The sequence below is a fragment of the Pholcus phalangioides genome, unplaced genomic scaffold, assembly GCF_987345545.1.
Source record: "Pholcus phalangioides strain wild (caught in Gottingen) unplaced genomic scaffold, Ppha-v1.0 ptg000032l_1, whole genome shotgun sequence".
NCBI classification, from domain to species: domain Eukaryota; kingdom Metazoa; phylum Arthropoda; class Arachnida; order Araneae; family Pholcidae; genus Pholcus; species Pholcus phalangioides.
Genome location: NW_028301622.1, coordinates 2,024,184 through 2,050,870, shown reverse-complemented (window position 1 = coordinate 2,050,870; position 26,687 = coordinate 2,024,184). Strand labels below are relative to the sequence as shown.

The following is a 26,687-nucleotide window of genomic DNA, read 5'->3' as shown; positions in this document are numbered from 1 at the left end:
AAATTCGTGCATAAAAACTGTTTTTTCGCAATTTTTGTAATTATTTTTCTCCTTCACCCCTGATTCAGTGCCCATAGGCAGCCTAGAGGCATTCTTTGGTGGTTTTTATCATTGAGCCTAAAGATGCCTCCATTCCGATCCTCACAAGTAGTCGATGGGAGAAAATATCTTAAAATATTTTGAAAAAAAATCTGTCTTTTCGGAAAAATATGAAAGAAAATTCCAAAAACACATCCAATGTTCGAAAAATCCAATCCAAAAACATCCAAAACATTCGATGTTCCAAAAAAAAAAAAAATTCAGCAAATATCAAAGAATTTGCAAGTATAAAAAAAGGGAGGGGTTGGGACTTTCAAAATGTCTGTGCTTGGAAATATTCACATCACAATTCTGTCTTAGGCCGGGATTACACTATAAAAGTTTTGTAGAAGCTCTTTGACAAAACGTGAAAAATTCAACCATTAAGATCACCGGTTGCATTTGCTTGAATGCAAACGATGCGCCTATTGGTTGCATTTTTCAACTTTTATAAAAGATCTTTTACAAAACCTTATAGTATAATCCCGGCCTCAAGTATGGATTACACTATAAAAATTTTATAATAATTCTTTTAAAAAAGCAACTAATATATTTATCGGTTGCACTCGCAATTTATTAGTTGCTTTTTTAAAGTTTTATAAAATAACTTTCATAAACCTTTTAGAGTGAAATCCCATCCTTAGATTAGTTTCACTTCTGAAATATAAAATTTCATTTTTTTAAGTTTATCGACTAAATATCGAGTAAAATATACTTGTAGGTATCGGGGGAACCACCAAAACTATTCAAGCGCTAGGGTCTTCAAACGTCTTAATCCGGCCCAGAGTGAACACCGTACGTGTATAACGTTGTTTATGAAAAGTATTTTTTTTAAAGTTTAAAAAAATTAACAGTTAAAACATTTAAAAAAATAACAAATATTTAAAATAGTATTTCAGATATTTATATTTTTAAATAATTTTAAAAATTTAAAAAGAAAAAAATTATTATTTTTAAATTAAATTTAAAAGTTATTAAAGTATGTAGTCAATTAAATATTCGTAATGAACAGAACGGCTTGTAATTTTGATCCCGTCAGTGGCCCTTGTTGGCAGGTTTTATTGTATAAAATTGTTAAGTATGGACAAAAGGCAGTTAAAGTTGCTATATCTCAATCTCAGAAGGAAACTAAGGGATACACGTATGTAGGTACATTATATTAATGAGCAGGGACCATCATATGGTGTTTTTAAGGGTATTTATGGCAAATAATTAAAAAAATTCCGTGAAAAATCACCTTCAAAAAGTAGCCAAAGATGCGGACGAATTCGCTCCGCATCCGCATCGTCTGAATAGCCCCGAATAAACCTATTGTCAAAACTTCTACGTGCGGATGCGGAGCCCGCACTTAGGTTTTGACACATGCGGACGACGTCCGGACCCGCATGAACATTTCCTAGGTGCGGAGATTTTTCGGCTCGTCTGAAAGGCGCAATATATTCCAATTGTTAAAACTTCTTCCGGACCCGCATCCGCTCCGTGTGAAAGGGCCCTTATATACGTCACCCTTGGCAAGCAAAAAAAAAAAAAAAAACAGCAAGTCTGCTAAAATGCATTTCACGGGGAATAAATCAACTTGCCAAATATGCGAGATGAACATTTAAAGTCATATTTATTTTTAAAAAAAATTATAAATTGAACAAATTACCTACCTACATATTCTTGATACTGGTAAAGATTAGGAATTAAAGCAATTTTTGTTGGAAATCATGAAAAATTTTGCCCCTTTTTTCCGAATTTCTGCTTTTTCTTCTACCGCATTTCTGAAACACAATGGCAGGCTGCAGAAATTACTAGGCATTTTCATGAACCGATCGATTATTACGAATTTTTTTGTATTTAACACACATTTTATCTGATTTGTGTATATTTGTATTCAGTAAAATGGAAACTACGAAATAACCGCAATTTTAATCTCTATTCCCATTCTTTATCCTACGCGTTCGAGTTATTCGTTGTATACAATTTTATTTTGCGAACGGAACCGGAAAAATATAACGCGCTTTCGGATGAACCATTGAAAGAGACGGTTTTATCCCTTTTACAGATATTTGGAAACGTTTGCCAAGTTGGCAAGCTCGAATAAATTTCTTGCCAAACCGCTCATGTACTCAAAAGGGAAAAGATGTCAATAAGTCAGAGAAAATAAAAAATGGGTGGTATAGGGAATCTTTTCAGCAACAACTAAAATATATAGACATAGCATTTTTTCTCCTTTTGCGCATATTATCGGAGTAAACATTAGTCGGTAATAATGTTTTTGGAAATAATCATGATAATTATGCTCATCTCTAAGACCGGTATTACCACCAAACCAGAACATGGCTCCCGCTCTGCCCCAAGATAGGGATATAAGCGGTTAACGAAGCCACGCTGGAGATAAGACCGGTATTACACTATACAAGTTTTATAAAAGTGCTTGTATAAAACTTGAAAACTACAACGAATAAGCTGATGGGTTACATTCAAGCTTATCCAACCGATCAGTTTATTGGTTGTATTTTTCATGTTTTATCAAAGCACTTTTACAAAACTTTTACAGTGTAATACCGGCCTAATGCAAACTCACAAATAGTTTATAAATTCATTAAAACTGAAGGAATGGGTAGATATTTTTTCTGGCATAGGAAAAAAAAATTTGATCAAATTTTTGTCGGCATTGGGTGCTGAACGGAATAAGATACTCGCCTAAAGTACCAAAGGATGTTTAGAAGTGTCGCGAGTTCGATACCCGGTTCGTCCTTGTCGGAAAACTTTCCTGACACAGGGGTGCAACAGAAACCGCGACATGACCACAGAAAACGATTGCTATAGCAGGGAGTCCCCCATCGAGGGGTTAGCGCGCCAACCTCTCGATGAGTATAAAAAACAAGCCTGCCGTTCGGAATCGGCAATAAATTGTAGCTCGCAGTCTAATTAGCCCTCGTGTGCAGAAAATGACCGTGGTGCGACGAAAATGATCAAACGAAATTCCGGCAGGAGCGATTGGGACTGGACCTTTTTTCAATCTCTCCTGTGTCCGAAACGTTTGTGAAGCTTCAACCGGCGATTCGTGGCTTATTTTGTGACTGTCTGATCACAATGGTGTGTGCGATTTGCTGGTCTTGGAACGTCGTTTGATTTTTTTTTTTTCCACCGTGGCCCGCGTCTCCCGAGACCGACCAGCTTGTATTTCCTAGGGGGACAGAGCGGGGGTCACGGTTGGTCAGGTGGTAGTGATTCGGAGATAAGGTAAAACAACATCAATAGTGCTTAATCTACCAATATCAACATCACAATAAAAACCCTATGTAAGCGCTAGTAACACTAAAATTCGAAAAAATGCGCTGTTTATCGCACCCCCTTTATTTTATAGGACTCTGATCTGAACATTTCCAGTGATTTGTTCTTGTGCAGCGCTCTCTGTCGACGAAAATTTGAACTAATTCTTTTCTGTGCCAAATGAAAAACCCCTTTTCGAGAATAACTTCTTCTAAACCGTATTCTAAACTGATTATAAGGAATTTCTAAACTATCAATTAACATAATAGTTCAAATTATTAACACTTCAATTTTGATATTTTTAAAAATAATTTTCAGTTCAGGACGTGCAGTATCTTTTGGGCCGTTCAAGTATTACGTCATCATCGGTGGGGGGGGGGAGGGGGTTTCCGATTTGATAACGGGGGGGGGGTTTGGATAATGCTTACGTCAGCAACCACCCTTTATGAAAATATGAGTTAGGATTCAGATGGGCAGAGCTGATGAAATTTTGCTGACGTGGGGGGGGGGGGGTCAAAAATGACTAAAAATTTGCTTACGTAATACTTGATTACGTAAACAAATCACAAAAATCATCACAATTAGCGTCCCTTTCATGAAAGAATAGAAGACCTATCATGAAAGAATCAAGTAGCACGTGCAATTCCAGTCTCAAGTAAGATAAGGTGGTGGCGATCAAATTTAATTAAGATAAGTTTGATAATAAGATAATTAAGATAATTTTGATTTTTTGCAATGATTTACATTTGATAAAATATGGCCATTCGATCGCGACTATTGTAATAAATCCTGAACTCTGTTGCCGATGTTCGTTTTTGGCGGTGTTTTTATTTACAGGGTCATAGTTTAAAAAGTCATAAAAATTAAAGGAATTGGATACTTTTTATTTCATGAACAAATAATGCACCACATTCATGTGATATTGCAATTGCTGTAGTTACAATACAGGAATTGTGTGTATTTTCTTCATTATAACTTTTTCTTTGACGTTCTTCAATATAGTTATGACTGATGCCAGTCCTACAGTAGCGCGACCCAACCCGCATGGGTAAAAGGCTTATATCCCGGGAGGGACAGAACCTGGGTCGTGTCTGGTTTGTCGGAGTCCTACAGTAGCTTTAGTGGCGACTGAAGTTGCTCATGCCATATTTTGGCATGGACTAACGTGGGCTACTTTTTTTTTCCTTTTATGACTTAAACACGAAAGAATTGTATCTCGATGAGCTCTCCTTTTGCAAAGATTTGTAAAAGATTCTCTCCTGGCTCTCTTCTTTTTCTACACATGCACTTAGGGTGACCACACGTCCCGTTTTTCCCGGGACAGTCTCGGTTTTCTTTTCTGGCCATCCCGACTTTTTGGCAAAAGAATCCCGTTTTTACATGAGATTTCCGTTCGCAGAATCCCGTTTACTTGGATTTTTATTCTTCATTAAAGTCAAAGATTGAAGTTATTTTTCAACTCATAAATTACATTATGATAATTAAAACTATAAACAAGAACATCAAACTCCCACATTTTTCTTGTTGAACGTTTATTTCGTGGAATTCACTTTATACAAATACAAATACGACACCACTACAGGCAAATTGCCCTACGAGGTGGCTGACTTAAGAACATCATGGATCCCCGAGCCATTTTTTGGAGGCCCTACCTACTACTGCTACACCACACATGCACCCCCCCCCCGCGGAACCCCCCAACGAATCGGTACATGCGGGAATGTACGTGTAGTGCAACCTGACGTAAAGTTTGTTTATGTGTAATGCTTGTTATGTGTAGTGCTGTCATCTGCCCCCAGTTTTTCTAACTATGAGTGAAGTGTTATGGTTGAATGATTTACCGTTGTAGGACTGTTGCTCTCTGTGGCGAGACTTTTTAACGGGGAGATCGGCTCGCATTTGCGCCTTGAAGTTGGGAACCACAGAAAACCAACTTCAGCCGACCACCACTGTGGGGTTCGAACCCGGATCCTCACATCACGAGTCCGGTACTATAACCACTCGACCACTACAGCGGCAAAAATAGCAGGGCTCAGCCGGGATTTGAACCCGGGACCTCTTGCACCCGAAGCGAGAATCATACCCCTAGACCACTGAGCCACATCAAAAATTTTATCCACTGCAATTTGCAGTAACGCTTCGTTTCCCGCCATCGCGATCTTTCCGTAATTTCAGCAATATTTGTCAACTTTGTGCACTTTTGGCGTTGTTCTTGGCGATGTCCCGTATTTAAAATCCCAATTTTCCGTATTTCTTTCGAGTAAATATGATCAGCCTACATACACTACACAGCTCACGTGCATGCACCTATCTGTAAGTCACCATACAGCCTTGCGAAGGACACGTTTTATTCTGGTCTGGAACATTTTTGAATGCGGTTTGTAGAAATTTTTTGTCGATAGAGGGCACTGCACGAAATAGAATCATTAGATATATGCAAATCGAAGTCCTAGAAAATGCCAAAAGTGTGTCATTTTTAAACAAACAGCTCATTTTTGAATTTTTCTGTTACTGGCTCTTACATAAGGTTCCAATTGTGTGATGTTGATCATTGGTGGATAAAGCACTGTTATTGAAGCTGTTTTATTTCAGTCATGGATCTCCGGCTGAAGCTCTACCGACATTTAGGACACAGAAGATCTTGAAGAAAGGTCCAGGTCCGAAATTCCGCTATTTGCTGTCGCGAAGCGTCCTCCATTGACTGAAATTTGAACTAAATCGTTTCTTCATTAAAACAATCCCCTTCGTAAGAATAATTTCTCGCAAACCACATTCAAAAAACAACAATTCCTTCAATTTTTATGAATTTTTAAACCATTTACGAATTCATGGGATGATTGGCGATGGCTGGAACAATGTCTAGTTTCTTCGTTTTCTTTTGAACGGCTGGCTAATGGTATGAATTAATTAAAATCTGAATTTGTATTTTTGGCTAATAAAATAATGTTTTGGTAAAATGTAACTATATATAGTCTCTTTTCCTTCATTCGGTGCTAATTTTTTGCATTTCCTTTTTTTAGAATGTCTTTTAATGCAGTTTTATAGATCACGATCCGAATTTTTGGTTATTATTTTGATTTTGAGATATTAGTGTCAAAACAAAAATTCCTTAAATGTTTTTATACAGAGTTAGTATCCACATGAAAATCTCCCCTGAACTTCCATTTTCCAGGGTTGGCAACCATGCAATAATATCAATTATTAAAATAATTATTCTCTATAATAAATAATCTAATTTCTCTCGGAAGTAACTATAAATGAACGCTTTTTCGTACTTCGGTTTCCACGTGCTTAAATCTAACATTGAGAGTGAAAAATCCCAAATCTTTTGTTACGTGGAAATTCGGGGATGGAGTTGCCTAAAGAATGCATTTAAGACTTGCTTTCTATTCAAGATAGAATTCCCCGCCGTCTTACGCACGTTATTTAAAACCCATGTTTTTACATAAGTGTCCTTGAGTGAGAGAGAAAAGTGGTCAATTCCTCTTATTTAAGACGAACTCCTATTTTGGACTTCATCCTTTAATGCGCGAAGTGGAAGAAAAGACTTTTCTCATTTCTTGCTGTTTCAGCACTTTACGTATTCATAAGTGCCACGACGACATCTTAAGCCACTTACACACAATCCGCGAAACCAGTTTCCATATCCTAGATGAGGACGCTCTCTAGTGTTTAAGTAGCTCCAAAAAGATATTCCATTGCATCCGAACTTAAACTAAGTCAAAGTGTTATTAAATACCGTTGCAGGAACGGCACTGGAGCTTGATATGGTTGTTCATTTTGGTAAAATTATTTTAAATTTTAGGGATTGGTACAAGGTTTTTTCTTTTTCAAATTTTATGTTCCTGGCTTATACCAAAGAAAATTGAGGGTTTTATGGCCGGCGTTTATCTCTCCATACAATATTGGGAGCCGTCTTAGATATAGTTGAGTTCCATTCATTCTGTACTATCAATAGTTATGAATTTTTATTAGTTTTGAAACTGCACTGATTTTATTCTTTTCGAATTTTCATTAGTTTTTAAATCACTGATTTCTTCTTTTTGGAATTTTTAGTAGTTTTTAAACCAATGATTTCTTCTTTTTGGAATTTTTATTAGTTTTGAAATTACTGATTTTATTTTTGTTATTTCTTGCAATTTTAATTGAAATTATTGATTTCATTTTTTCGGAATTATCTTAAGTTCTGGACTCACTGATTTCATTTTTTGGAATTTTCATTAGTTTCGACATTACTGCTTTTCTTTTTTTTCGCAATTCCCATTAGTTCTGAAAATACCGAGCTTGTTTTAAAACTTTTTACTACCGAAGTTCCAAAAAAAAAATAGCAGTAACTTCAGAACTGAAGATTGAAAATTCTGAATTCTTTTTCAGAATTTTCTTCAATACTGAAATTACTGATTTCATTTTTTTTTCTTCAGAATGTTCAATAGTTGTGAAATTTATTATTTTCACGGAATTTCCATTGGTCCTAAGTTTTTTTTTTTTGGAATTTTTATTACTTTTGAAATAACTGATTTCAAGAATTTTCATGCCGTTCAAGTATTACGTAAGCAAATTTTTAGCCATTTTGACTGCCCCCCCCCGTCAGCAAAACGCTGACCCCCCCCCCCTTGTCAGCAAAATTTCGTCATCAGCTCTGCCCCTCTGAATCCTAACTCATATTTTCATAAGGGGTGGTTGATTACGTAAGCATTATCCAAACCCCCCTCCCCCCTTGTCATCAAAAGTCAGCAAATCGGAAACCCCTCCCTCTCCCCATCGATGATGACGTAATACTTGAACGGCCCCTTAATAACAAATCTGAACACTACACGTTACTTAGAAACTTTTTCTAACTGGAAGTATAATTCTAGGATTAATCATCCATTGGCCCCCACTCCCGTAGGGGGAGGCGTCCAAGGTGGAGTCGACTGATCTAATGTATGTGTGTATATATGAATTGACATCGCGCCCTTCCCCAGCAATAATGACCGTGCCCTCCCCCAACCCCAGTCTTTCAAAAGTCAGCAAAACCCTGACACCCCCCCCCCCTTGTCAGCAAAATTTCGTCATCAGTTCTGCCCCTCTGAATCCTAACTCATATTTCCATAAAGGATGACGTAAGCATTATCCAAACCCACCTCCCCCCCCCTTGTCATCAAAAGTCAGCAAATCAGGAACCCCCTTCCCCCCCCCATTGATGATGACGTAATACTTGAACGGCCCCTGATTAGAATTTTTTTCTTTTTTTTGGTAAGTTCTATAGTTCTGAAATTAGTTTTTAATTTTTTTCGGAATTTCCATCAGTCCTGAGATTAATCCTTTTGTTTTCATTAGTTCTGCGATTACCAATTTTTTTGGGAATTTTGCCCAAGTTCTGAAATTCCTGTTATTAATTTTTCGAAATTGTTATTATTTCTGAAATTACTGCTTTTATTTTGTTCGAAATTTCCATTTGTTATAAAATTATTGCTATTATTATTTTTTTCGGAATTTTAATTTATTTCTGAAATTACTGATTCCGTTTCCACGGAATTTCTACTAGTTTTGAAATTATTACTTTTTCTGGAATTTACATTTGTTCCGAGATTATTACGTTTGATTTTTCGGAATTTTCATTTGTAATCGGTTCAGAAATTGCTTTTATTTATTTTTTTTTTTTGGAATGCTTATTGGTTTCGGAATTCAATTATTATTTTTTTTAAATAGTTATGAAATTACCGATTTAACTTTTTCTTCAGAATTTTCTGCCCGTATAAAACGCGGTTTTTATTCTCAGAATTCTCCTTAGTTCTAAAATTACTGCACTTTTATGTTTTTTTTCAGAATTTTCACTGAATTTTTTCACTGAAACATTTGAATTTTTTTCAATTTTGTTTTATTTCAGAAATTTGACAAAATATTTTTCAAACTTTAGTTCCAAAATTAGTTTTAATTTTTTTCTGAATTTTCACGTGTTCTGAAATTATTACTTTGTTTTTTTATTAACCGTGCTTATATTTTGGCTTCCGTATTTTCAGAATTTTCATATATTGTGTAATTGTTTTTGTGGTGGGGGGGGGGGGGGCATGGCGCTACACCTACTTTATTTTTGTTAATTTTTCGTATCCGATCACGTTTTTCTCCATATGTGGGAATATTCCCTATTTTATAGGTAGGCACAAAGAGTCCGTTAATCATGTATATATACGGGGTGATTATAAAAAAACTATCCCGACATATGGGCCCCTAACTATCATACCATTCACAGAAACTGAATGAAATTTTGGCATAAGGTATTTTGAGGTATGCGCTCAAGAATGATATGGAAAACAACAGTGTCACTCTAACAGTTACGGTTACAGTGAGAAAATTTCGAAAATATCAAATGGCGACACCAAGTTTTTTGTATTGGAATGCGATCTCCATACTGAAAAACACTAAATAGCGTTGGAATGGCACCTGTAGCACGAAAATCCCCGGACCTAGGCAAGGAAAAAGGACTTTGCCGTGCACCAGAGCATTAATTAATGTTCGTTTCATTCGTCACACCGTTTCTTCGGCTGAGATCCCAGCCTGATTAGTCCTCCACAAGGTCATGTGGAAAACACAATAAAATGCTTTATTTTATGCTGCTTCTCTGTCCTTATTGGTTGTCCTCACTTTTAGCCTATCTACCGCCGGTGATTTTCATGCTACAGTTGCCGTTCGAACGCTATTTAGGGTTTTTCACAATGGAGATCACATTCCAATACAAAAAACTTGGTGTTGCCATTTGATATTTTCGAAATTTTCTCACTGTAACCGTAACTGTTAGAGTGACACTGTTGTTTTCCATATCATTCTTGAGCGCATACATCAAAATACCTTATGCCAAAATTTCATTCAGTTTCCGTGAATGGTACGATAGTTAGGGGCCCATATATCGGGATAGTTTTTTTATAATCACCCTGTATATCACTGAAAGTTCATTTTCTATAGATTTCCATCAAAATGAGAATTTCAGACATTTCTAAGCTTTTATATTTTTTATAAACAACTTCAGAAAATAGCTAGACATTTCAATTTCACTTTCTTTGGATCCCAGTCACCCACACGATATAAATTTTTGGATAAATAAATTTTGTATTTAAATATTTATCTACGTAGGACGAATTGAAAGGTCGACATCGAAACAATCAGTAAAAAGAAATTTTGTTTTAAAAATAAAGAAAATCCTTTTCTAAGTAAAATCGGGGAAAAACATATCGAAATTATTTTGCAAAAATAAGTTATCAAATAAAAAAGTAGTTCTGAAATTACCGATTTAAAAATGTTTTCTAGAATTCTCTATAATTTTAAAACCACTGTTTTTATTATGGAATTGGTTGTAGGAATTCCGAGAAGAGCTACGCGTGCCCTTGTTGGGACACGGGGCTTGAGTTATAAAAAGGGATTTCATTTTTTTGAACATGTTTACATTGTAGAACGGAGGACATGATCGAAGCGTTTAAAATTTTGAACGGGATGGATAGGATGGACAATGAACTATTAATACGCCGACAATAGATTGCTTTGACAAGGGGTGGGGGGACACACACCAGTAATGCGAATTGATCTCCCCGTTGAAAAGTCTCGCCGCAGAGAGCAGCAGGCCTACAATAATGATTACACTTCACTCATGGTTAGAAAAATTGATGGCAGATGGAAGCACTACACAACAAGCATTACACAGACACAAACTTCACATCAGGTTCACTACACATACGCACATTCCAACATGTACCAATTCGTTAGAAATTCCGTAATGGAAATATGGACGAGGTGCATGTGTGTTGAGTAGAAATAGTAGTATCGATTGAGAAGGGGATATTTTAGGTTGTAGTGTCGCAGGGAAGTTTTCTCTAATAAAAGGGTTGTTAATAAATGGAATAGCTTACCCTCGGGGGTAGTAAATTCTAACAGTTGGCACGTTTGAAAAGAAATGCGATAAACATGTTGGGGTAAATCGAGACTCTATTCATACTTAGAATAAGACAACTAGATATATAATACAATGTCTATAAAAATATTTAATCATGTATATATAGTTTTTATAATTGCGTTTTCAATTGAGTTACTGTATTTTAAAAATACACGACGTCCATATTTGTTATGGGCATCTTTTTCTCGGCCAACTCATTGGGCATTTTGTTTGTTGGGGTCTTGTATTTTTCCAGAATTTTCCTTAGATCTTGAATCAACCCATTAACGACGACTGATTTTTTTAAAAACAAAAAATAATGAGTGGAACCACTTCCATCATTTATTGGCAAAGGAAAAAAACTTAAAATTTAGAATGGCAAGTTTTCTTACCAACCGGCGTTATAATGGGTTAATTTAGTTTTCGAAAATTTTTTACCTCAGAAATTAATGAACAAATATTTTTGAATTTTAATTGGTTCTAAAATGTCTAAAAAAGTGGCATTTAGATTCGTTCTGAATTAACATTTTTGACAATGAAAAACATTAAAGAACATTGCAATTTTAAAAATGCTATAATTTTAATGAAATTATTGCTTTTATTTTCTTTAAGTCTGCTCATATTTTTGTTTTGGTATTTTTTTATCGTTTTTGTACATTCTTGCAGTTATCACATTTTTTTAGGACACTTAAATCATTTTTGTAAATTCGGGCTCCCCGACTCGTTAAGATTGGTTACTTTTTATTGTGAGAATGAGTTTAGATTCAGGAAAGAAATGCGGAAAGTACAGAAGACACTCTTGATAATTTTCTGTCAAATATGAGCAGAGATAATAATAATAATTGTAAAGTTGCATCATTATTTTTCAACATCAGCAAAACTTTTGACAGCGTAAATCTCATAGTATTCTTGTAACTAAACTTCAAGATGAAGGAATTCGGTGTTTGTCACGTAAGTTTTCAAATCATATCTTACTAACAGATGGACTAGCGATGGATTATTTTTGCCGCTGTGGTGGTCGAATGGTTATAGTGCCGGACTCGTGATGCGAGGATCCGGGTTCGAACCCCACAGTGGTGGTCGGCTGAAGTTGGTTTTCTGTGGTTCCCAACTTCAAGGCGCAAATGCGAGCCGATCTCCCCGTTAAAAAGTCTCGCCACAGAGAGCAACAGTCCTACAACGGTAAATCATTCAACCATAACACTTCACTCATAGTTAGAAAAACTGGGGGCAGATGACAGCACTACACATAACAAGCATTACACAGACACAAACTTTACGTCAGGTTGCACTACACGTACACGCACGTTCCCGCATGTACCGATTCGTTGGGGGTTCGTTGGGGGGTTCCGCGGGGGGGGGTGCATGTGTGGTGTAGCAGTAGTAGGTAGGGGCTCGGGGATCCATGATGTTCTTAAGTCAGCCGCCTCGTTGGGCAATTTGCCTGTTGTGGCGTTGTATTTGTATTTGTATTTGTATAACAAACATCAACGTGTGCAAAAAAATTTCCGTTTTCTCTGATTGTAGGGCGTCGTATACAATCACATCTTTCTCCATAAGTACGTGGGAGGATTGTTGTATAGGCGTCCGTAAATTATGTACATCATTGAAAGTAAAAGTTCATTTTCTTATAGATTTCCAACAAAACAAGAATTCCATTATGCTGTAAGTTTTTTTCCCCCCATTTTATAGAAAACTGTACAAAATAGCTAGATTTCAATTTCGCTTTCTTTCAATCCCAGTTACCCCCACGATAGAAAATTCTAATTATCTCTGGATAAATAAATTATATGTTCAAATATTTATCTACGTAGGATAAACGTGAAGCCCGACATCAAAACAATCAATAGAGAAAAAATTGTTTTTTAGCAGTAAAGGAACCCTTTTCTAACATAAAATCACGGAAAACATATTATCGAAATCATTTCATAGAAGTTTCTAGAAATCAAAGAGAATGGAGCTTTAAAAAAGAAATGAAATAATAAACTTTCAGGGTGAACTTTTCACTTGGGGATCTTCGATTATAATCGATGCGTTAAGTCTTTCATAGAATGATTCGCCGCAAGCTGTATGATGTTTATTCGATTATTTATTCTAGTCAATAAGCTTTACGCTTCGATTACTCCATATAGAATACTTTGAAGTATAGAGAGTTATGGACAAAAATTCTTGTAAATTTTATTGAAGCCTCGAAGCAGAATTTAAACATCATATTCAGGAAGAAAATAATCAAGAAGATAAATAATAAGCTGTTTTTCCTCTTTCTCCCTCTTCCAATTACAAAAAGAATTAAAATTTTCTTAAGCTGATCTTGCGAACACTAATTAATTTAAAAAGAAAACAACGTCGAAAAAACGTTCACTAGAAGAGCTAATTAATTTTCAAAGAATAATTAATAAAGAAAAAGTTTCCGGGGAATTATAATTGCAAGTATATATTTTTCTAAAGAAAAAAAAAAATTAGTGAAGATAAATCATTTCTTGTAATTTTTCTTCTTGTGTTATTTGGTTCCGTAACTGTGATATCTAATTACGGAACGTAGTTTCTTAATTATGGAATTTTATTGATAGTAATTTTTCAACTGGATATGAAGTAGTCGAAGATATACATATTTTTAGTGAAATCTGTATAGATTTAGTGTTAATATTTTTCACGATTGTTTCTCCTGATATTTTTTAACAAATGTTTTTCATTATCCTTCCCAGACCCTGCATAAACGGGATGGTTTTTCTCAACTGTAGAATTCGTTTTTCTTATAATTTCAGTCAAGGCCTAACTTAAAGGATTGTGTATGTTTTGAGTTAGAATATATGGTGAATTTGAACTTTATATGCTTTCATCAGAGGGCAGCACGTAAAGCTGAACTTTCAGGAGATTGGACAACTAACAAACAACACTTCTTTCTCCCCGTTTATGCTGCTCCCAAATTATTTTTGCAGATTTTTCAATTCGAATATAGCACTTGAAAACGGGGAATTCTTTCTGTTGGGCAACAAGTTTCTAATGAGTTTTGGAGGACAAGGCGCCCGTATAAAAATTTATTTTTTTATTTATTTTAATAACTATACAACCCCTCTTGCAACAAGAATGACGTATCTGAGGTCTTCACGTTATTTGCATAGTTATTTAATTGGTAGTATTCCTCTAAGTTCTTCAGTAAAGTGGTCCAAGGGAAATTATGGAATCGCCCTGTATACAGTTATTAATGGGTAATTTTAGTATTTCATCTGTTATGGCATACCGTATTTTGGCGTGTATAGGGAATCCGTTTTTGCCAGAAATTTCGACATAAAAATAAGAGGGGGGTTTCTTTTACAGTAGAACTTGGTTAATTCGAATTTTTACGAGCTAGCCTTGAATTTTCTATCTAATTTAATGTTAAAATTTCTAATTTAATTAGATTTTTTTTTCGAATTTTTTTGATAATTCGAAGTTAGAGGGAAAAAATCATGATTTTTCTGTATGAGCAAATTTAGTTTCGAAAATTTCATCAAGAAGCTAGAATTTTCGCTTTTCTCGACCAAGTTGTTGAAAAAAAAATCTATAAAGACCAATAAAAATATGAAAATTATGTTCTTTTTAAACTTTATTTGATACTTTAATGCTCATTTTAACATTGTTTAGCTGGAGTGCATCGAGAATGTGTACCACTCAATACCAATTATGCTTTTTTTCGCGTATAGACCAAGGTTTAATCTTTTCGTCGTTGTTAAGAGTAAAGAAAATATCGGAAAGTTCAGATTTTGATACATTAATGAAAGTATATTCCCTCGATAGCATAAATAATGATATGCAAAATTTGAAAAACGGTTTCGTAACGGATGATCATGAACTGTTTACTTAAATTAGGCTTTGAGCATGGTAAGGAAATTCTGCAAAGATGGTAATTTCAGAACAGTGGAACGATGTAGGATTGTGTATGTTAAATTTCGAATAAAAAATAGGAGGGGGGTATCTTATACAGTAGAACTTGGTTAATTCGAATTTTTACGAACTTCCCTTGAGTTTTATATCTAATTTAATGTTAAAACTTCTTATTTAATTAGTTTTTTTCAGCTAAGATCAATTATTATAATTATAAATTATTAAACTTTTTAATAAATTTTGTAACATGATTTGTAGTCATTTTACAAAGCCAGGATAGATTAATTCGATAATTTGAATCTTGGATAATTCGGACATTTATCCAGCGACTTTAAACTTCTAATTAACCCAGTTTGGCAGCACATATTATGTTTCAACTTTTTTCCAAATTTTGAGCCCGAAAAATCGGGAGTTTTCTTACATACGTTGAAATACGACATTTTTAACTTATTCTGTGAACAATTTTATTTAAATTCACTTATTTCCTGATAGATTTCCGACAAAAAAAAAATGGGCGGCTTTATAGTTTAGGTACCAGAGGAATGCCACGAAGTTGGGATCGTCGTTTACCACTGGAAAAACAAAAAAACTAGATGGGTGTTCTTTTCTTAGACCACATGAGCACGAGAATTCCGCTCATGTGCTTTTTTCTACCCTCATCTAAGTTATAAGCGTTCCAAGGTGGAATGCCAAATTGCAATTATTCGTAAATTCTCATTAGCATGCTTGTCATTGGAACCATCACTGAATAACGAATGTCCACCAAGAGAATGAGCATTTAATAAGATCATTTTTATAATAATTTATTATATAATAATGACGCATATAAAACATCTCAAAGAAATAATATCAATATTAAACAGATGTTCGCACCAATTATAACGTCTTTGGGTACTGAACTTAATCCTCTTTATGACACTAAATATGACACTTGTGAAGACTCCAATTACTCGTTATAATTGGTACAGGCGATTGTCAGCAGCTGATTGTGAGCATGTAAATGCGTGTTAGTGACGTCAGTGGAACGTAAACACGGGAATTATATGGCGTCATTGACGAGTTTAAAGAAGCTTTATTTTCAACTGGAACGTGCTGTTGATTTATTTGGCTCATACGAACCCAATTCAATCGTTTGTTGATGTAACTTAACAGCTGTGCTTGGTCTTGTATTTTTCACTCGGGTCATTCAACATACTCGTAATGTGATTATGTTCATCATAGCCCCCCGTTGTTGTTCTTTTAACTGCGAATGGAGATATAGGCTGCCATGTGTAATATTTACGAACGAAGGTCTTTAACAACTGGCTGTTGTGAAGATGAATTTCGGAATGAGAAAATTCATATGCCTTTGCGAGGAATCGAACCCACGCCCTTTCACTTTCCGGGTGAACGCACTAGACTACAAAGGCAACGAATCTCTCAATCTTTGGAGTTCGTGTGCCCTGAAAGGAACCGTACATGGACGGCCTGACCTGACTCAGGAAAAGTTCACAACTGCTGACGCTGCCACCAGATGACGACTTTGAATTTTCTCTTTCCAAAATTCATCTTCGCAACAGCCAGTTGTTTAAAGACCGTCGTATGTGTAGCGGAGAGTGACTTCATCCTTTCATGTGTGATATTGCTATGAGTTTATGCACAATTTTACTGTAAGAGAGCTTAATGGTTTATTATAAGGATAGCGAAGCTTAAGGATTCATTGCAGGGGAAATTCTATATTTATCATGAATGGCAACAAATCCCGCTGGTCTTGGTAAGGATTTGGTCTCTCCAACCTTCAATGAACAATCTGCACTGGTTCCCAGTTATAAGTACGACAACCATATACCCCGTTTGACTAAATGGAACAACCCAGTTTTCCACGTAACAGGTTTCAAAATGTTAAAACATGCATTTTTTTTTTCCAATTTTTTCTAAAACATTTTTCCCCGCTCAAGTCAACATTCTTCTTTCATTCCGAAACTGCAAGGATTAGAATGGAACTGTGTAATGTGTATTATGAATTAAGGTACTTTTCCTAGTATACGGTACGTTCTCTATAGGTTCCCGTGTGAAAGTGTCACTCGGCTGAGGAACAGGAAATGTGGTAAGCTGAAAAAAGTGACCATGAACGGAAAACTGAAGAAAGGGACTTTTTTTTAACCTTACAACATGCCTTCATGATTGGAAAACCATTGCAAAAGAAACGCTATACGTACATGAATGATCATAGCGGTCCGATTAGGACATTATGAACAGCGTACGGAAATATTTGTCTATAAGGGAGCCTTCTGATCACCTACATATTCTTGCAGGTTCCCGTGTGAAAGTGTCACTCGGCTGAGGAACAGGAAATGTGGTAAGCTGAAAAAAGTGACCATGAACGGAAAACTGAAGAAAGGGACTTTTTTTTAACCTTACAACATGCCTTCATGATTGGAAAACCATTGCAAAAGAAACGCTATACGTACATGAATGATCATAGCGGTCCGATTAGGACATTATGAACAGCGTACGGAAATATTTGTCTATAAGGGAGCCTTCTGATCACCTACATATTCTTGCAGGTTCCCGTGTGAAAGTGTCACTCGGCTGAGGAACAGGAAATGTGGTAAGCTGAAAAAAGTGACCATGAACGGAAAACTGAAGAAAGGGACTTTTTTTTAACCTTACAACATGCCTTCATGATTGGAAAACCATTGCAAAAGAAACGCTATACGTACATGAATGATCATAGCGGTCCGATTAGGACATTATGAACAGCGTACGGAAATATTTGTCTATAAGGGAGCCTTCTGATCACCTACATATTCTTGCAGATTGATAACGATAACTTATAGGGAAAAAATTGGTCTGGTTTAACCTTAGCTTCAACATAAGAGAAAAGAAAACTTTCGAAGGGGAAAAAAAGATCATTTTAACCAAAATCTTGATAATAACGAATTTTTTCTCCATGTTATGATATTGGTGCGTCCCGTACTTAGAGGAAGTGATAACAATACCCAAATGATAAAATTATCCATGATTCTAGTAATTGGCGTCTATTGTATTTGCATTCCAAATGGTGTTGGAAAAGCTATTAAATGCAAGTGTTGCAAATTAAAGCTCCAAAAATATATTAGTAAGTGAAAGTATTGCAAAGTGTCGAATAAAGTTCCGCGCATAGCCAAATGAAGTTACCAATTACGGACAAAAAAATTTCGAAGTAAGGTTAACCACCATCGCTAAAATTTGTGAAAAATTGCAAAGGGCAGAAAATAGAGCACTACTGCAACTTGCAATGGGTGAAAATTTAATTCAAATAACTTTTTATAAAACAGTGTAGATGTTTGAGACAAATATGGGAGATTATTGTAATTGATGTATTCATATAAAAATATTAGTCATAATTATTATAATATATATTATGAAAGTGATCTTGATTCCTGATTTCAAAAATTCAAGTGCGCCTCTTTGAAAAGAAGGGAGAAAACGGGACATTTCCTAAAACAGTTGGGACGTCCAAAATCTCCCGTATAATGCAGATCATATGCCCACTTTATCTATACAAGTTTCTGGCCCGCGAGAGGAAGAAATGCCGAATATCTAGCCCGTTTACTGGAAAAGTTGTGCACCCCTGTATATAAAGAAATTGAGAAACATTTCAAGTGTTCTTGAATAAGATGTCTAATAAATGTTAGCTGTGAAAAATGATCCTAATCCAGATCTAAGTAGATCACAAGATCGCATCTGATAGTAATGAAAGCTCCCAACCACATCTGGATCCAAAAAATCTTGGAGCAACGACCCTGGAAAAGATACCGGAGAAAGACAGAAACAACGATCCTGGCTCTTGCTGGCGACGATCGGGCGGAGGAGGTGCTTTTAAAATTTTTTTCTTTCTCCAGTTCCAGTCCTGGAAAAAGTAAAAAATAAAGAGCAAGAGAGCGAAAAGGTTGTTTCAGGAAATGACCTCGGAAAAAGGAAATCTGTATTTTCCTTCCGGCGTTTTTCGTCCTGGACAAAAATGGGGGGAAAAATATCCTTTGAAATCTATTTATAACTCCAGATAACACATACATTTTTTACCTCTCGGCTTCGTTATCATATCTAATCGAAATCGCAGATTTCTAATTTGCATTTTTTTTAATGAAGCAATTTCTTTTAATTAAATAGGAAATTGCTTCTTTTTGTGCGAGAGGTTTTTGATGGGAGAAAAAACGGTGGTAGGCTACAGCGGTACTGTCAACAGTACAGTTAGGCCTAAATGATTTATAAATTTCAAATTTTTTTAGGGTGAAGTAAAATTTTTCATAGTACTGTACACATGCTTTGAGTTAAGGGTGATTCAGAATTCGTGGGGAAACTTTTCACTTGATCCGCTGATGGTACTTTAAAGTACTAAATTTTTCCTACTTGTTAATTTTTTTTCGTGTGCAAATTATTTTATCTGTTTTTTATGTGTTTGCACTGAAATTATGTCTCATAATTAATAATAATTGAGGAAATAATGTCTCAATTATTTATTCCCTCGCTGGGTGGTCCGAATATTATTTCCCGAAATTTTTTTTTTTTTGCTGGTCGCACAAGTTTTGTTTATTTTTTCCGTTCCGCAGTTTCTCCTATTTTCCTATTTCATTATTTTTTGCCGTTCCGCTGTTTCTCCTATTTCATTATTTTTTGCGGTATCACTGTTTCTCCTATTTCATCATTTTTTGCCGTTCCGCTGTTTCTCCTATTTCATCATTTTTTGCCGTTCCGCTGTTTCTCCTATTTCATCATTTTTTGCCATTCCGCTGTTTCTCCTATTTCATCATTTTTTGCCGTTCCGTTGTTCCTCCTATTTCATCATTTTTTGCCGTACCGTTCTCTCTCCTATTTAATTATTTTTTGCCGTTCCGCTGTTTCTCCTATTTCATCATTTTTTGCCGTTCCGCTGTTTCTCCTATTTCATCATTTTTTGCCGTTCCGCTGTTTCTCCTATTTCATCATTTTTTGCCGTTCCGCTGTTTCTCCTATTTCATCATTTTTTGCCGTTCCGTTGTTCCTCCTATTTCATCATTTTTTGCCGTACCGTTCTCTCTCCTATTTAATTATTTTTTGCCGTTCCGCTGTTTCTCCTATTTCATTATTTTTCGCCGCACCGCTGTCTCTCCTATTTCATCATTTTTTGCCGTTCCGCTGTTTCTCCTATTTCATCATTTTTTGCCGTTCCACTGTTTCTCCTATTTCATCATTTTTTGCCGTTCCGCTGTTTCTCCTATTTCATCATTTTTTGCCGTTCCACTGTTTCTCCTATTTCATCATTTTTTGCCGTTCCGCTGTTTCTCCTATTTTATTTTATTTTTTTTGCCGTTCCGCTAACTGTTTCTCAGATATATATTTTTTGCGGGTTCTAAGATAACTTTTCTTATTTACAGTACTAATTTTTTTTCCCGGGCACAAATTGTTTCTCCCCCATGTATTTCTTTTGCTGGTCCACATATATCTATTTTCTCATTTACTTATATATTTTTCGCCGGTGCGCAATTTTTTTCTCACTGATTTTTTTTTCTTGCATATATAATAGAAAATTATTTTCCTATTTATTTTTCACCGGTCTGCAAATTATTTTCCCCATTTATGAAGATTTTGCTGGTTTTGCAAATTTTTTCCTTTTTTTTTTTTTTTGGCAATCGGCAATTTATTTAATATACAGGGTGGATGAAAATTCCTGGAAAACATTCTTAAAAATCCGTTAAAAAATCATTCAATTTACGTAATAAATTGCGGTTCGTAATAGAGCAGGGGTTCTCAACCGGTGCTCCGCGGCGACTCGAGGACAATAATATAAATCAGTAAATTTGATAGATGAATAAATAAAAGAGGCCTACGGGTTCTCTCCCATAAAAAAATTATGTACAAAAAAGACCGAGTCAAACAGGGCTCCGCCATAAAAATTATACACTGGATAGGGCTCCGCGAGTCAAAAAAGGTTGAGAGCCGCTGGCCCAGAGTGTTTTTAAAAAGACAATAATTCTCAGAGATGACTCTACATCACAAAATACTCGACTGAACGCGTAAAATTCAACACAACGAATTGCACAATTCATATTTATTACAATTTGCGTTACAAAGAACTACCACATTTTAATATGAGCGCCTTTTTGGCGCAAATTCTGAATGGGTGCTTTGGTATATAGTTATGTCACCGGCACCTATATATGTTACGGTAAATGTGATAAACCCGGTTATTATACATGATTCTGTAAATTATTTCATATATTTATTTTTTACCTAGTCTGCAAATTATTTCACTCAAATTACTTGTCCTATTTTTTTGCAAATTATTTTTCCCACTCATTTTTTGTCAGTCTGCAAAATACTGGGGAAAGTTTATAACGAACACTCCCCGTCAGCAGACACTTTTAAGGTCTGTGAAAAAGAGCTGTACGCTATATATTTACGGACTCTCTCGGCATCGGACAAAAATTTCAGTCCCATGGTGCCCGTTATCGAGAGAGGTTCCACTGTCTTTTTTTTTTGTCATTCCCCATAAATGTTTTCCTATTTAATTATCTTGTCTATGAATTATTTTTGCTACTCATTCGTTTTTTGTCCAGTCTACAAACGCCTTGCTAACAATTTCTTGTCCACTCTGACAATTTTCTCCTATTTCTTGTACAGTCTGCAAACGTAATCGTATTGAATTCTTGCCCAGTCTGTCAATTTTCTCCTATTTATTTCTTTCCCAGTCTGCAAACTTCCATTCATTTCTTGCAAAATCTTCAAATTTCTTCATATTCATTTCTTGCAAAATCTTCAAATTTCTTCATATTCATTTCTTGCAAAATTTTCAAATTTCTTCATATTCATTTCTTGCAAAATCTTCAAATTTCTTCATATTCATTTCTTGCAAAATCTTCAAATTTCTTCATATTCATTTCTTGCAAAATTTTCAAATTTCTTCATATTCATTTCTTGCAAAATCTTCAAATTTCTTCATATTCATTTCTTGCAAAATCTTCAAATTTCTTCATATTCATTTCTTGCAAAATCTTCAAATTTCTTCATATTTATTTCTTGCCCAATTTTTGCTAATTTTACCCTATTTCTTTCCTAGTCTGCAAATTTCCTCCTATTTATTTCTTCCCTAGTCTGAGAAATTTCTTCTATTGATTTTTTGCCCAGTCTGCTTGCTATTTTATATATTTATTTCTTGTGTGCACCCAAATAATTTTTGCAATTTACTTTTTTCGCTGGTCCACAAATGATGTCCTAATTATTATTTTTTTTGCTCATCTACAAATTATTTATTTTATTTATTTTCAGTGCTTTACCAATTATTAATCCTATTTATATATTTTCCGCCGGTCTACAAATTACTCCTCCTCTTCAGCATTTCTCTTCACGTAAATTGTGCTAATGAATCGTCATCATTAATTGTTCTAATTTAAAAATAGCTATTCATTTAATTATACAATATTACGATTCTAAGTAAACATAATTTCCATAAAAATAACAATTTTCGTATTCCAGAAACAATACATAAAATCTTATCAAATAATTTCTTCAATGTGTGTGTGTAAACGTATATTCTTTTAGACTAGTGATTCCCAACGTGGGGGTTAGCACCCCCATGGGGGCGATGGAACGTTCCAGGGGGTGGTAGAAGCTACGGGTATAACATAGGATCCTATGGGTTAGATTGCGTTGGGAGAAAAAATTCTGAAGAAGGGGGCAAAGGGACAAAAAGTTTGGGGAACTATGTTTTAGACGCTGGATAAATACAAATACAACGCCACAACAGGCAAAATGCCCAACGAGGTGGCTGATAAAAAGATGCACATAAAAATATGGATGTTATATATTTCAAAAATGCAGCAACCCAATTAAAAATGCAATTAACACAAATTATAAACAATATATACACATGATAAAATATTATACAATGCCCATAAAGAATACTTATGGGTGTCTTATTCTAAGAATGGATAGCTACTCGATTTACCCCAACATGTTTATCGTATTTCTTCTTAAACGTGTCAATTGTGTTACAATTTACTACCTCCGGGGGTAAGCTATTCCATTTATTAACAACCCTATTAGAGAAAAATTCCCTGCGACACCATAACTTTGCATTGTCCCTTACCAATCGATACTGGTGTCCCCTTGTAAAAGCAGTCGATTGGCGGTGTACTAAAAGTTCATGGTCCATCCTATCCATCCCATTGAAAATTTTGAACACTTCGATCATATCTCCTCGACACCTGCGTTCATCCAATGTAAACATATTCAAATAATGAAGTCTCTCTTCATAACTCAAGCCCTGTGTGCCAACAAGGACACGCGTAGCTCTTCTCTGCACCCCTTCAACCAATTCTATGTCCCTCTGTAGGTATGGTCTCCAAAACCTTACAGCATACTCCAGTCCAGGACGAACTGATCCTCGAAAAAGCGGAAGAATGACTTTAGGAGAACGCGAAGAGACCTTTTTGAAAATGAGACCAAGCATTCTACTCGCTTTTTTGACCACCGCGGAACAATGTTCAGAAAACCTAAGCCGCTCGTCAGTGAGAATTCCCAAATCGGTGACCCTAGTTGCATCCGGGATAGCGACACCTTTCAACTCGTAAGAGAACCGTGGGTTGCTCGAATTAAAGTGAGCTACCATGCACTTGTCAACGCTAAACGTCATGCTCCATTCATTTGCCCATGCTGCAATCCTGTTTAAGTTGGTCTGGAGCAACTCCCTATCGCTTCCATTCCCGATTACCCCCCATTAGCTTCACATCATCTGCGAATTTGCTGGTAATCCCATCGATACCCTGATCGAGTTTATCGATAAAAAGTGAAAAAAGTATGGGGGGCCAAGGACACTTCCTTGAGGAACTCCACTTGTGACGTCTGTCCAACCAGAGAATTCCCCGTTCACCATAACTCGTTGCGACCTATCTCTTAACCAAGATTCTATCCAATTCAGCAAGTTGCCCCCAATTATTATCTCGTGTAAACGCTTCAAAAGTTTGCCATGTCGGACCCGATCGAATGCCTTCTGGAAATCAAGGTAAACAACGTCGACATTTTTGCTCTTATCCAAAGCCTTAGTCACGTGATCATAGAAGCAAAGGAGGTTAGTTACACATGACTTCCCCTTCCTGAACCCATGCTGATTATCCGACAATACATTATTCTCGTCTATCCACTTCACAAACTGCCTTTTGATCATAATTTCCAAAATTTTCGAGAGGGAGCTCATCAAACTCACTGGACGATAATCTGACACCGCTTCTCTACTACCCTTCTTAAATATTGGAACAACGTTAGCAAGTTTCGAATCTCTTGGGTCGATACCCTCAGCAACACTTCATTAGCACATTCCCTGAGGACCCTGGGATAGATATCATCTGGTCCTGGTGCATAAATTATCATAAAGTACTTGACCAGAATTTTACCTATTATATATAATGGTCATATTTCGATCTTCAACATCAAAACGAAAAAATAATCTGATTATTTCGGTGAAATTATCTTATTTTGGGTATCATTAAATTTTTCAATTCCTAAGATAACCGAAAAAGCCATCGTGAAAGAAAAATATGTTATTTTGCATAATCGCTACGAAAAACATTAAGTCGGTTCGGAAACAATTTTACAAACAAGCCTTTCACGATGTTTTTTTTTTGATTATTTTACCCGAACGACGTATAAACAAGAGTCTCGGTGTTTTATTGGAGACTATAATCGGAGTCTTATTCCTGTAAGAAGGAAAAAAATAATAAAAAGCTTTTCTCTGTAAGGGATTAAATTTCGTTCGCACACATACGCAAGCGACATATGTTCTTGTTGAAAATGAGAGACCGAAAAGAAAGATATGGGAGGCGGGGCGGGGGGTCATAGGCCATTTTGAGAAACGGAATGGACCCGAATTAAAAGAACTTTTGCCTCTTATGACGTCATTTGTTGTTACTTCCGGGGTTGTGTGTTGTATTTCTCTTCCTCTTGTTAATTTGCATATCCTTATCGGTCTCGTTCATTCGACAGTGAAAGAAATAGAAAAAAAAAATTTCGCAACTGGATTTTTAAATGACAGCGAAGTATTCATGTTGATTAAGGAATTTATTTGGTATTTATTACTATATTCAATTGCAAGCACATGGTGTCCCATGAATTCATGGTTTCAAAATTCCTAAAAATTGAAAGAATTTATATATTTTATATATATTATATTTATATCTTTTTCGCATACAAATACATTCTCACGAGGAGGAAGTAAGGTCTTTTTGTTCTATGAAAAGAAATGAGGTAAACTTTTTTTGTTGACAACTGGCGCTGCACGAACGCAAATCACTTTTCGACGTGAATTTTCCTTCAATCCATTCTGTGTCCAAAACGTTCGGCCTGGATTTGTGGGTGAGGTATAAACAACTTCACCAATAGAGCTAATTCACGAATGCCAAAATCACTATGAAAACCTCATTTAAGCACCATTAAAGCCCCGTTCATATGGGAAATAGAGAAATCTAGTTTCCTTCACTCCGCAGTAGGGAAATATTTCAAAGCACCTCCAAGGAGACAGAAGGCCTCCACACGGGTCTCGAAGTTCATCTGTAACGTCATTAAGATTATGTAGCAAGTTTGCCACATTTTGAACCACAGCATCATATTTCGTTTCTTATTTTGGCGTAGAATCTTTCTGATTGGCTCCTAAATACCGCATGGTCATTGGCGATTTCTATGCCCACCCCCCATATCCAATCTTTCTTGGGGGCTGGTGTACCAACCCCAAAAATTCTCGTGCTGATCTTTTAATAAGTTTGTTAATTAACTTGATTTTTTTTTTTCAAACAAAACCGTCTCACAAATCGTGTTCTATACCGAACACGGATAAATGACCATATTTAAAGAACATTTGAATCATCAATATTTTGATCAAATATTATTCAACGGAAACTGATTTCAGTTTCGAATTGAGCTTGATTGGTATTTTAGAAGACAAGACCAAAATTTATTGTCTCCACTATGGACAGTGCATTTTTCGTATTCTTGGAAGCATCAGCTCATGTCCTCACAAGCACCATTCGAGAGGAGTTTCTAGAGAAACGATCAACAGTATAATCGAAAGTAGTTTCGAAATCAGTGAATCCAAAAATTACTTATTTTTAAAAACTTAAATTATGTTCAGCATATTAAATTGCGTGAAACGCGCAGCCTTAATTTCTCAACCTAAATTCCTATATTTGTTTATAATCTACTGGTGAGTGAAATGAATGAAATATATTTTTATAGTATCTACACTAATACTATATGGTCACAAAAAATATTCGATTAAAATTCGATTAATCGATTGAAAAAATTGATTAAGCAGTTAAGTTTAATCGATTCCCAGCCTTAATAGTTAATAAATCATGAAAATAATCAGTTGAGTTTTCGAAAAATCAAAAATTTAGGCCTCATTGAAAATAAGGAGGGAAACGGGACAAAATTATTGGACGTATGACCACACTATAAATGCAAGTTTCTGGCCCGGGAGTAACAAATACCGCGTATTTGGCCCCTCGGGATGGAAAATGTCGTGCAACCCCCCCGCCCTACAGAGCTAGCTGCACAATTCCAAACACATTCATAATTAGAGCAAGCTAAT

The 26,687-nt window shown here is 35.6% G+C and overlaps 1 protein-coding gene and 1 non-coding gene across 2 annotated transcripts in view; one reads left to right on the top strand and one right to left on the bottom strand.

The window, feature by feature from the left end:
- LOC149066212 (cadherin-like and PC-esterase domain-containing protein 1) overlaps positions 1 to 26,687 on the top strand; it is a 238,295-nt gene that overhangs the window by 64,255 nt on the left and 147,353 nt on the right. The gene's annotated exons all lie outside the window — the stretch shown is intronic.
- TRNAP-CGG (transfer RNA proline (anticodon CGG)) lies at positions 5,368 to 5,439 on the bottom strand. The gene has a single exon. It is a non-coding gene; the product is annotated as a tRNA-Pro (tRNA).